The sequence below is a fragment of the Physeter macrocephalus genome, chromosome 4 (assembly GCF_002837175.3).
Source record: "Physeter macrocephalus isolate SW-GA chromosome 4, ASM283717v5, whole genome shotgun sequence".
NCBI lineage: Eukaryota > Metazoa > Chordata > Mammalia > Artiodactyla > Physeteridae > Physeter > Physeter macrocephalus.
The window spans coordinates 100,949,212-100,958,562 of record NC_041217.1 but is presented as its reverse complement, the minus strand read 5'-3'; the positions used below and the strand labels follow the sequence as shown (position 1 = coordinate 100,958,562).

The 9,351-nt window shown below is 45.3% G+C and overlaps 1 long non-coding RNA gene across 2 annotated transcripts; it reads left to right on the top strand.

Moving 5' to 3' along the window:
* Nucleotides 1-1,191: 1,191 nt before the first annotated feature.
* Nucleotides 1,192-6,448, top strand: LOC114486212 (uncharacterized). Of its 2 annotated transcripts, none has more exons than XR_003679565.1 (3): nucleotides 1,192-1,597; nucleotides 4,832-4,914; nucleotides 5,828-6,448. It is a non-coding gene; the product is annotated as an uncharacterized lncRNA (long non-coding RNA). The 2 variants fall into 2 exon arrangements; XR_003679564.1 differs by having other exon boundaries at nucleotides 4,829-4,914.
* The last annotated feature ends 2,903 nt before the right edge of the window (nucleotides 6,449-9,351 follow it).

Here is a 9,351-nt window from a genome sequence, read left to right as displayed (position 1 = left end):
ATAAACAAAACCCAACCGGGCTGCTTAAGTTTTCAAAAGAAGTCTCTGGCACCCTCTTGTGGCACATCACACAACTGGGAAAACAACAACTTTGGGATAATGCCTCTTGTTTCAGGAATTGTGCAGATATTTGCTCTCCTGTCATAACTGTCAGTGATTCCCTGAAGAAACACAGTGTAGCCACACTTTTTAATTTGTGTCAATTTGAACTGCAATACAAGATATACCAACAAAGTCCTGCTTTAACTTCAAAAATGGAAATAATGAGAATCACGCCAACATTTTGACATTTGTTAAGAAGCACAAAATTTTAAAGCTGGCCTGCCAAAGAAAACGTAAACTATCTTCAAGCCATTGTCATGCGCTGGCACCACTCTGACCAGTAAATAGAAGTGCCCACCGTTCTGGTAACCTTATTGAGTGCTTTCTAATCGTTTTATATGTGTTAAATTTTCACTAAGAGGTAAGTCTCCCCTATAATCCTCATCTCCAAAGAGAAAACTGAAGCACAGAGAGGCAACTGCCGAAGGCCAATGACTGGTAAGTGCCAGGCCTGGGACGTGAGACACAGGCATGTGCCGGCCCCCATTCCTACTTCCTACTACCCTTAACTCTACTAAGACTCTGGGCATGATTTCAGTGACTACTGTCATCCTGTTTTAATCTTCACTGTTTTTATAGCCCTTTAGCAATGTCACCTAAGTACTTGTTAAACTAAACACATCTTAGTGTTAGCCCAAAAAGTACCTGAGGAATTCCCCTTTTGAAATGGACTTTAGATTGATAAAATTTGAAGTGCTGTATAAGCTATATTGATAAAGTGTCATTTTAACCTCAGAAATGGAAATAAAGGAACTTGCTCCACATTTTCTGCATTTGTAAGAACCACAAAATTTTAAAGCTGGCCAGCCAAGGAACTGGCATAATATCTGTGCTGTTAATATAGGACAGATTCTACAGGACTTCCCAACTTCAGCACTTATTGACATTTGGGGCCTGATCATTCTTTGTGGTTGAGGGTTTTCCTGTGCATTAAAATATTTAACAGCATCCCTGGTCTCTACCCAATAGATGCCAGTTGCAACAGTCAAAATGTCTCCATTTTGGGAGGAGGGCAGTGGAAAGGCTCAAATCTTCCTGAGTTGAGAGCCACTGCGATAGAGTACACTCTGAAAACGTTGATACAAAATGGAGAAAATAAAAGCATCATTAGAGCTGGTATAACTTTAATTTTCCCAAATGGTCCTGAGGCAGGGGACGAAGAATGGAAACAATGAAAAAAATGCCACTGGCCCAGCTGCAAGATCGGCCCCCAGAAAAATGCCACAAATCTATCATATTTATACCATCTGCAGACTGAGAATGCACCAACCCCCTTACATTGCATGCTATGGAAATATCAATCTTGAGTATGTAAGACTTTCATGATTGCATTGTGTGACTGCATCATAAAATGTCACTGTTATGTTTCCAGAAATTCTGAAGAAGACACTCTCATGATTTCCTGACCTTCAGGTTCTCTTTGGGCTCTACCTTTCAACTTAATCTAATATGTCATCTGTTTTTCTCTGCACATTTCTTCCTGAGCTATTCTCAGGTAATGATCGTAATTCTTCTCCGTTTTGGTATTAGCTCAAATATTTAGATCTCCTCCTTCCACATATAGAATCTTCTGAGAGCTTCCAAGGATAACCTCATCCGTTCCACTATTCTCTATGAACGTCTCAATATCCTAACTTTAATATTTCAACATTTCACCCCTTTCTGCTACCACTTTTAGCCTCTACCTTTTTTTCCATCATCGATATTTTATTCAACCATTCATCACTCATTTGATGATTATATTTCAGGCACAGTGTTAAATGCCAGGGATACAAAATTATTAAGCTGCCCCTTAAGGAGCCCACCTGCCATCTAGTACTAAAGAGGAAACAGAAAAATGACAATGCATTGTATGTAGCAGTGATAGGATGCAGGTGTCAGTGAAGGGCTCCAGAAACCTAGAAAAAGAAATAATTCTGCCTTAAGGTAGTCCAAGAAGATTTCTTGGAGAAGGTAGCAATTAATTTGGCTATAGAAGGATGAGTAGGAGTTTGCTAGGCAAAGAGCCCCCCAGGCAGGATGAATAACATACACAGAGACCGAATCTGTGAATGAGTCTGAATAGTTTCTATTCTCGCTTTCTAGATACTCCTCCCCAAAGATGGGAGGCTTTTCCCTTCCTCTACGTGTGTATGCGCTCCATGTCAGAAGGACTGCCACCACATCACTGAAGTCAGTTTCTCTAGCCACACTACTATTCTTGCTCCTGGCTCTGCCACTCCCCCAACTGCTTCCTCACCCCACTTCTCTCTCTACCTTTCTGTTCACATACCGTTGCCAGAACATGTCATTTCCATCTCTGTCTCGTCCACCCCTCATCTCTTGTCCTATGACCATTATTGATATTCAGACACAAATTACCTCTGTCCTAGAATTGGGCAAAAGCCTCCTGACTGGCCCTTGGCTTGTAGTCTCTCCTCTTTCCAATCTACCTAATCCTATACTACAACTTAGGGAAGCAGTTTAGATTTTGGATCACTTGCTCACGCCCCAGCTTCAGGGCAGGCAGGGAAAACAAGTGTCTAGTATTTGCAGGCATTAATGGCAGATGAACTCTGCAGCGAGGAGCAAGTGGAGATGGCAGTGACATAGCAACCAATGGTCTGGCAACCATAGCTTAAAAATCAGGCCCTCCTGATTTTTTTCCCTGATCAGGGACTTCCCTGGTGGTCCAGTGGTAAAGAAATCCATCTTCCAATACAGGGGACGCAGGTTCAATCCCTGGTCGGGGAACCAAGATCCCACATGCTGTGGGGCAACCAAGCCCGCGTGCCTCAAACTACAGAGTCCAGGCGCCCTGGACCGCACGTGCCACAACTAGAGAGAGAAAAAAAAAACCCGCATGCCACAACTAGAGAGAAATAAAAACCCCACATCCGACAACTAGAGAGAAGCCCACGCGCCACAAGTAGAGTGAAACCCAAGCAGACCGTGCCATAACGAAAAGATCCCACATGCTTCAACAAAGATCCCGTGTGCTGCAACTAAGACCTGACGCAGGCAAAAAAAAATAAGGAAAATAAATAAATTACATAAATAAATATTTTTTTAAAAAATCAGGCCCCTGGCCTTGAACACATGGTTCATTTCCTCCCTACTTCCCATTCTCAGTCTTTGCCATGGTCCACCAGGCCCCACATGTATGGCACTCACTCCTTGTGCTTCCTCGGATGTGACAAGCACTCTACCACCTCAGGCTTTCTGTGCTTACTTAGTGCTCCCTCCCTTATTTCTTCTAAATCAATTCTCAAATGGGCATCTGGTGGATGGAAAGCTCGAGTGCAGGGAACACGGGAGCCTTGCTGGGGGGAGGGCAAGAGGGCCTGATGGGGTGGCAGGCAGGATGGGAGGGTTATTGGTTATTGGGGCTAACAGGCTGTAGAATGTTCCAGAAATTTGGATAAGTCTCAAAGAAAGGAAGCACGCCTATAGTGAATCGGGTGGGTGGGCCGGGAGCTCCCTCTTCGGACGGTCCCCTCATTGGGGGTGGGCTTCGGGAGTGCGGTCGGGCCTTAGGGTCACCCCTCGGCTGCCAGGAGAGGAGAGTCCACATGCTGCTTTGTGGCTCCCAGCGTAGGGTCTGGGCCCCCCTCCAGAAACTCGGAATCACTGTGTCTCCAGAGGAAGCAAACTGGAGGCCATACCACCCACTGACGACGTGGTCACAGAGCGAAACAAAACAAAACTCTAATCGAATTGGCCTCCTCTGATGATTAGAAATTAGATTTCACACGTGATTCCAAATTTCTAGCTGGGAAACGAGTGGCTCTACCCTCCAGAGCCCTGGGGCCTCTCAGCAGCGGTCAGCTGAAGCCCGGGCGAGGCCGCCTGTCAGGCCTACGTCTTTGCCACAGTCCCCACCTCTCCCCAGCGCCCGCCACCCAGTTGGCTGCCTTCAGCAGGTGCATTCTTGCCTGGCCCTTGGCTCCTGAATGGATAGATGGACGGAGGAGTGCAGAAAGGGACAGAAATGAGGCCAGAGATATTTTATTTATTTTTTTTAAAAAAGACTGCAATCTTTTCAAAGTAAGTTATTTATTTACTTATTTATTTATTTTTGATTGTGTTGGGTCTTCGTTGCTGTGCAGGGGCTTTCTCTAGTTGCGGCGAGCAGGGGCTCCTCTACGTTGTGGTGCGCAGGCTTCTCATTGCTGTGGCTTCTCGCTGCGGAGCACAGGCTCTAGGCTCACGGGCTTCAGTAGTTGTGGCACATGGGCTCAGTAGTTGTGGCACACAAGCTCAATAGTTGTGGCTCACGGGCTCTAGAGCACAGGCTCAGTAGTTGTGGCGCACAGGCTTAGTTGCCCCGCGGCACGTGGGATCTTCCTGGACCAGGGCTCGAACCCGTGTCCCCTGCATTGGCAGGTGGACTCTTAACCACTGCACCACCAGGGAAGTCCCAAAGCCAGAGATATTTTAGAATAAGAAAAGGTGTCATTTCAAACAGTGGGACAGGAGGGATATCTGAAGAATGGTTGAGGTGGAGCGAGAGCTGACAGCAGCAGGAGCTGGCCCGTGGGAGGGGCCCGGCATGTGCACAGGGCGGCAGGGGCTCCTTTTCGGCTCAGCCACCTCAGTGCACGGCCCCCACCCCACAATGTCACCTTTCCTGAGAGCTCTCCCCAACTACCCTCTAGAGAATAGCAGTGCCCCATCATTTTCCAGAGTTCTTACCCTACCTACTTATTTATGTGTTTGTTTATTTTCTGTCTCCCCTTCCTGACAGCAGGGACTTTATCCATTTTGTCCTCGGCAGTATTGCCAGGGCCTAAAAGAAGATCTGGCACACAGTCCTGACTGAATAAACACAAGGTGAATACCTGATAGAAGAGTCAAGTTCCCTTTCCCCTCTCCCTAGCACGCTCTATATGTCCCAGCTATGGGATATGAGTGAGATTTTCCTACCTCTAGGTGCTGAGGAAAGGGAGGATTTGATTGGCTTGGAAGCCCCCTCCTCTTGGCAGCAGTCATTGGCTCAGAAGTGGGCACCTCCACAAAGCAAACAGGGCAGACAGTGGTTGGGTCAGGGCTGGGAATGTGGCCCAAGTTGGTCTGATCCAGCCAAAGCCCCTTCGGCTTTGTGCTTAAGGAACGGGAAGCTCTCCATTCTCTGCGTGGGCATGACTTGCCTTGATAAGAGTGGAATGGCTGTGGGTACTTTGTTAACAGGAGAAACCCCTGCCTGAGGACCAGGTCCGAAGCTGAGCCGAGAGCATGATAGACAAGCAGAGCCAGAGCCCCTACCACAATGTAAACCTCTCCTTCCAATCCTGTCAGATCTTTACAATTTCTGGACTCTTTGTTTTGTGAACTGATGAATTCCATTATTGTTTAACTCAGCTCGAGGTCAATTTTTCTTTTTTACGTAATCTAAAGCATCTTAACTAATACACTGTCCTTAAAACACTACCATGCCATGATGATGTTTTGAGAAGGACATTGATAAATTAGAATATTTATTACCAAATGAATGAATTCACCCATCAAGTATTATGGAGTACAACTACTTTAGAGAGTGACTTAATGATAAAAGATATAAACCTATCTCATTTGAGGGAAAATGGTAAGAAATGGGGAGTGGTTAGCCTCAAGATGAGAAGACTTAGAAGGACCATGATGGATGTCTTCATAACATGTAGTCGAATGTATTTGAAGGGGGTGACACATTGAGATGTGGATTTAGCTCAGACCTGCTGGAATACAAGATATCTTAATTCTCTTTCAGATGCCAATCCCTTCTTCTAAGACACCAAGAGAAAATATAGTCACCGAGAACAAAGCAGGGAGAAACAAAATCTTGCAGTTAGCTTGGACTTCAACTCTAGACCACCGGTGTTTTCTCTCAAAAGAGAAGAGCTCTTACCTAAAGTAGCCTGGCCTGGAGAGGCTAAGATCAAGACAGGACAGAAGGCCTCCTCTGGTTCCTTTCACTCTAAAGCCCAAACCCTTGTTGTAAGTCTTATTACTCCAACAGGAAGAGAGGATACGCATGCCCGTCCAAGCCAGATGGGGAACCCAATGCAGGAGTAAAAAAGGCTTATCTTGATCTATGTCTTATCCTCCCCCTTTCCCTTTTTGAGCCTTCAGATGGATCACAGCCTTGATCAATAGTACAACTGCAACCTCATGAGGGGCCTTGAGCCAGGGGTACCCAGCTAAGCCATGCAGGGATTCCTGCCCCACACAAACTGTGAGAAGATAAATTTTTGCTGCTTTTAAGCTGCTAAGTTTCTGATGTTTCAGAAGATAATTTGTTACACAGCAATAGATAACCAGCACAAATGTGTACATAAAATTCCCTTATATAAATTCAGGTTATTTCCAACTTTTCCCACTTGCAATATGGCATTGAATATCTTTGTATATATAGTCTTATGAATTCCTGAAAGTAACTGTGTAGGATAAATCATTAGACATGGAATTGTTTACTCCTATTTTGAAGTACAGTACTGTCAAATTATCCCCCCAAAATGTTGTACACCAATTCATACTCCCAATAAAATGCGTCTGAGAGTGTCCTTTGCCCCATAACCTTGCCATTACCAAGTCTTATAGATCTTTACCATTTACCAATTTGAATGGGAAAAAAATATCATGTATTGATTGCTTCCCCCATGCTGACCCCCGGCCCAGGGCTTTACATACCTTTTTCCATTTGATCCCTACAGTAACTCTATGATATAGGTGCTATTATTACTCCATTTATTATCCCAATGATGAAAACAAGACCTGATCAAGATTCCATAATAAAGTAGCAGACCAGGTAGTCTCAGAAAGTCTGACTTCAGAATCTGAGCTTTTAATGACTGGCGAGATTGAGCCTACATCATGTGGCCAAAAGGCCCTTAATATTTCTTTCTCTGTGTATTTCATTTTCATATTCTTTCCTTCAGTGATGAATATCTTCTGTTTGCCACTCTTCCCCTTCTCCATTCTGCTCTCACCCTAGAAATTTGACCTCCATGGGTTTCATCAACACGGCCCTGGTGCCCTCTGGCTCCCTGCTGGGTTCAGCCAGTGGAGAGGCTGGCAGGAGATTGGAGGTGGGAAGGGAATAAAGTCAAAGTGTTTACTCCCTTGGCCCTCTACTGGGAGGTTGCCTCTGACGGGTTGTGTCTTCAAAACAGAGTTCATTGCTCTTCCAACCTGACCCTCTCTCAGTCTGGGTTCCTGTAACATTTCCCTCTGACTTTTCACACAGAAAAGGGATATCTGATAACTGCACTGGTTGTTCCTAACTTTACAAGTAGTCCCTTGCAAATGAACACTCCTCACTTTATCCTATTTTGTGCATGCTATCATTTTCAGTTTTCTGTTATGTTGTCTTTTCTCACTGAATTGGAGGTTCTTTCTCTATATTGAGATCATAACACTTTGCTTATCACCTGGTGTGGAACATCTATCCCAGCTTGTTGCTTCTTAGTTTTCCTTAATATAGTTTTTGTGTAAATTTTATGTCCTCACCCAAAGCTCCACTCTAGTAAATGTGGCCTTGACCTTGACAAATCCATTGCAACTTGCTTCCCCACATTGGGAAGAAGTAAAATGTCTACAACCTGATCCACTTGTGGCCCAAATATCACCTTCCCCTCCTTAAAAAGTTACTTTCTTCCTCAAGTATTTGGAAAGGTTTTATCTTGTGCTCCGCCTGAGTTGTCTATCAGGAGCTGTTTGTTCTTCAACGTCACGTGCTTCACCCTGCTCCCAGCTCTGCTGGGGACCTCAGGAAATTTCACAGCTGCTCCCTGCCTGGAATTCCTAGGCATAGTCCCTCCCCTCAGTGGGTCCCTCCACTTGCACCGGTGGAGGTGTGAGTGTGGGGCGGGCCACACTTTATTATACATTCCCTTTATTTTCTAAAATACCATCACACAAGCCAGTACAGATGATCAGACTGTGCTTTGTGGGCAAGAGAGGAAAAGTGGGGGGTGGATTTCCATTAAGGTGAAGGGAGTTATAATACAAGGTGGTGGAGGAAGGGAATTAAAACTGAGGGTTAAAAGTGATTTTTCCAAGAGTCCACTTAGGAAGTTAAGTTATTCATAAAGAGTGCCGCATGGGCATGCCTGGTCTCTAACATCACTCCCTATCTTTGCATTTTTCTTCTAATCTTCTTCTAACCTCTTTTCCATGTATTCCTCTCCTTCTCAAAGAAACCCTGCTACCTGTCCACAGGGTCAGTCTTGTCCCAGAATTCTTTCCCTACCTCCACCGGCAAATCTTGTTCAGCACATCGAAGGGAGAGCGGGGCCCTAGCAGCATATACCACGGGAGTGATCTGTTGCCTTTGCAAGTTTCCCCAGAGCTGTAGGGGGCGGGGTTCAATACTCCAACCCACCCAGGAGTCTGGGTGGGCAGCGAAGCCCAGCCTCCTTTGAGGTGGTCCAACCTGGAATACGTGGCACACCCATCTTCATTTTCCCATGATTGAATGTGTTCATTTCTTTCCTTAGTCTCCCGTTATCAGATTGTGTCCCCTCGGGCTTCTCGAATAGGAAATGGGCTCTAAATGGCTACTCCACAGCTGCTTTGATAGCACCTCTTGTGAAAAGATGGGATTTCGTCTTTTAACCAAGCCCACCCTGGCCCTTAGCTTGGGGAAAAGGAGAGAGGAAGGCTTAGGGAGAAGAGGGGGAAGGCAAGTAGATAGGGAGAGGAATATTTTACTCTGTCTTTTTAAAGGACAGAAAGACCAACAGTCAGAGTCTAATAGTTTTTGCTACAACAATAGAATAGGACACTTTGGGCAGTAAGCTCCCTCTCCTTGGGAGGGTGAGCTTAGACAGAGGTCATTATAGAAGGATGACATCGAAAAGATTCCTGTCTTTTTAGGAGAAAACACGAAGTCTTTCTCTTCCCGTGGCCTTTAAATCAGCTCTATACTATTTAAGATATAAGTGTGAAGTCCAAGTTGGACTTAGCTGACTATTAAGGAGGAAAAAATTGCTAAGGGTAAGGGGGTCAGGAACCTGCGAGTAGGGGAGACATACAAACAGGTTGTGTCACACTATTGAAAGGAGAAGCTGTTGGTGTGTGTGTGTGTGTGTGTGTGTGTGTGTGTGTGTGTGTTGCTCAAAGCTAGACCCTGGTAGGCTGGGCTGAGCAAAAAGATTCATGGAGAGGTGGAGAGAGGGAAGAGATGTCTTGCTGTCGAGATGAGGGCCAAAGAGTAAAGTCCTCAGATAACCTGGGGAAGCCATGCACTTGTGTGCTTTGTGGATACTCTGGAGAGGAAGATGATCTCCATGG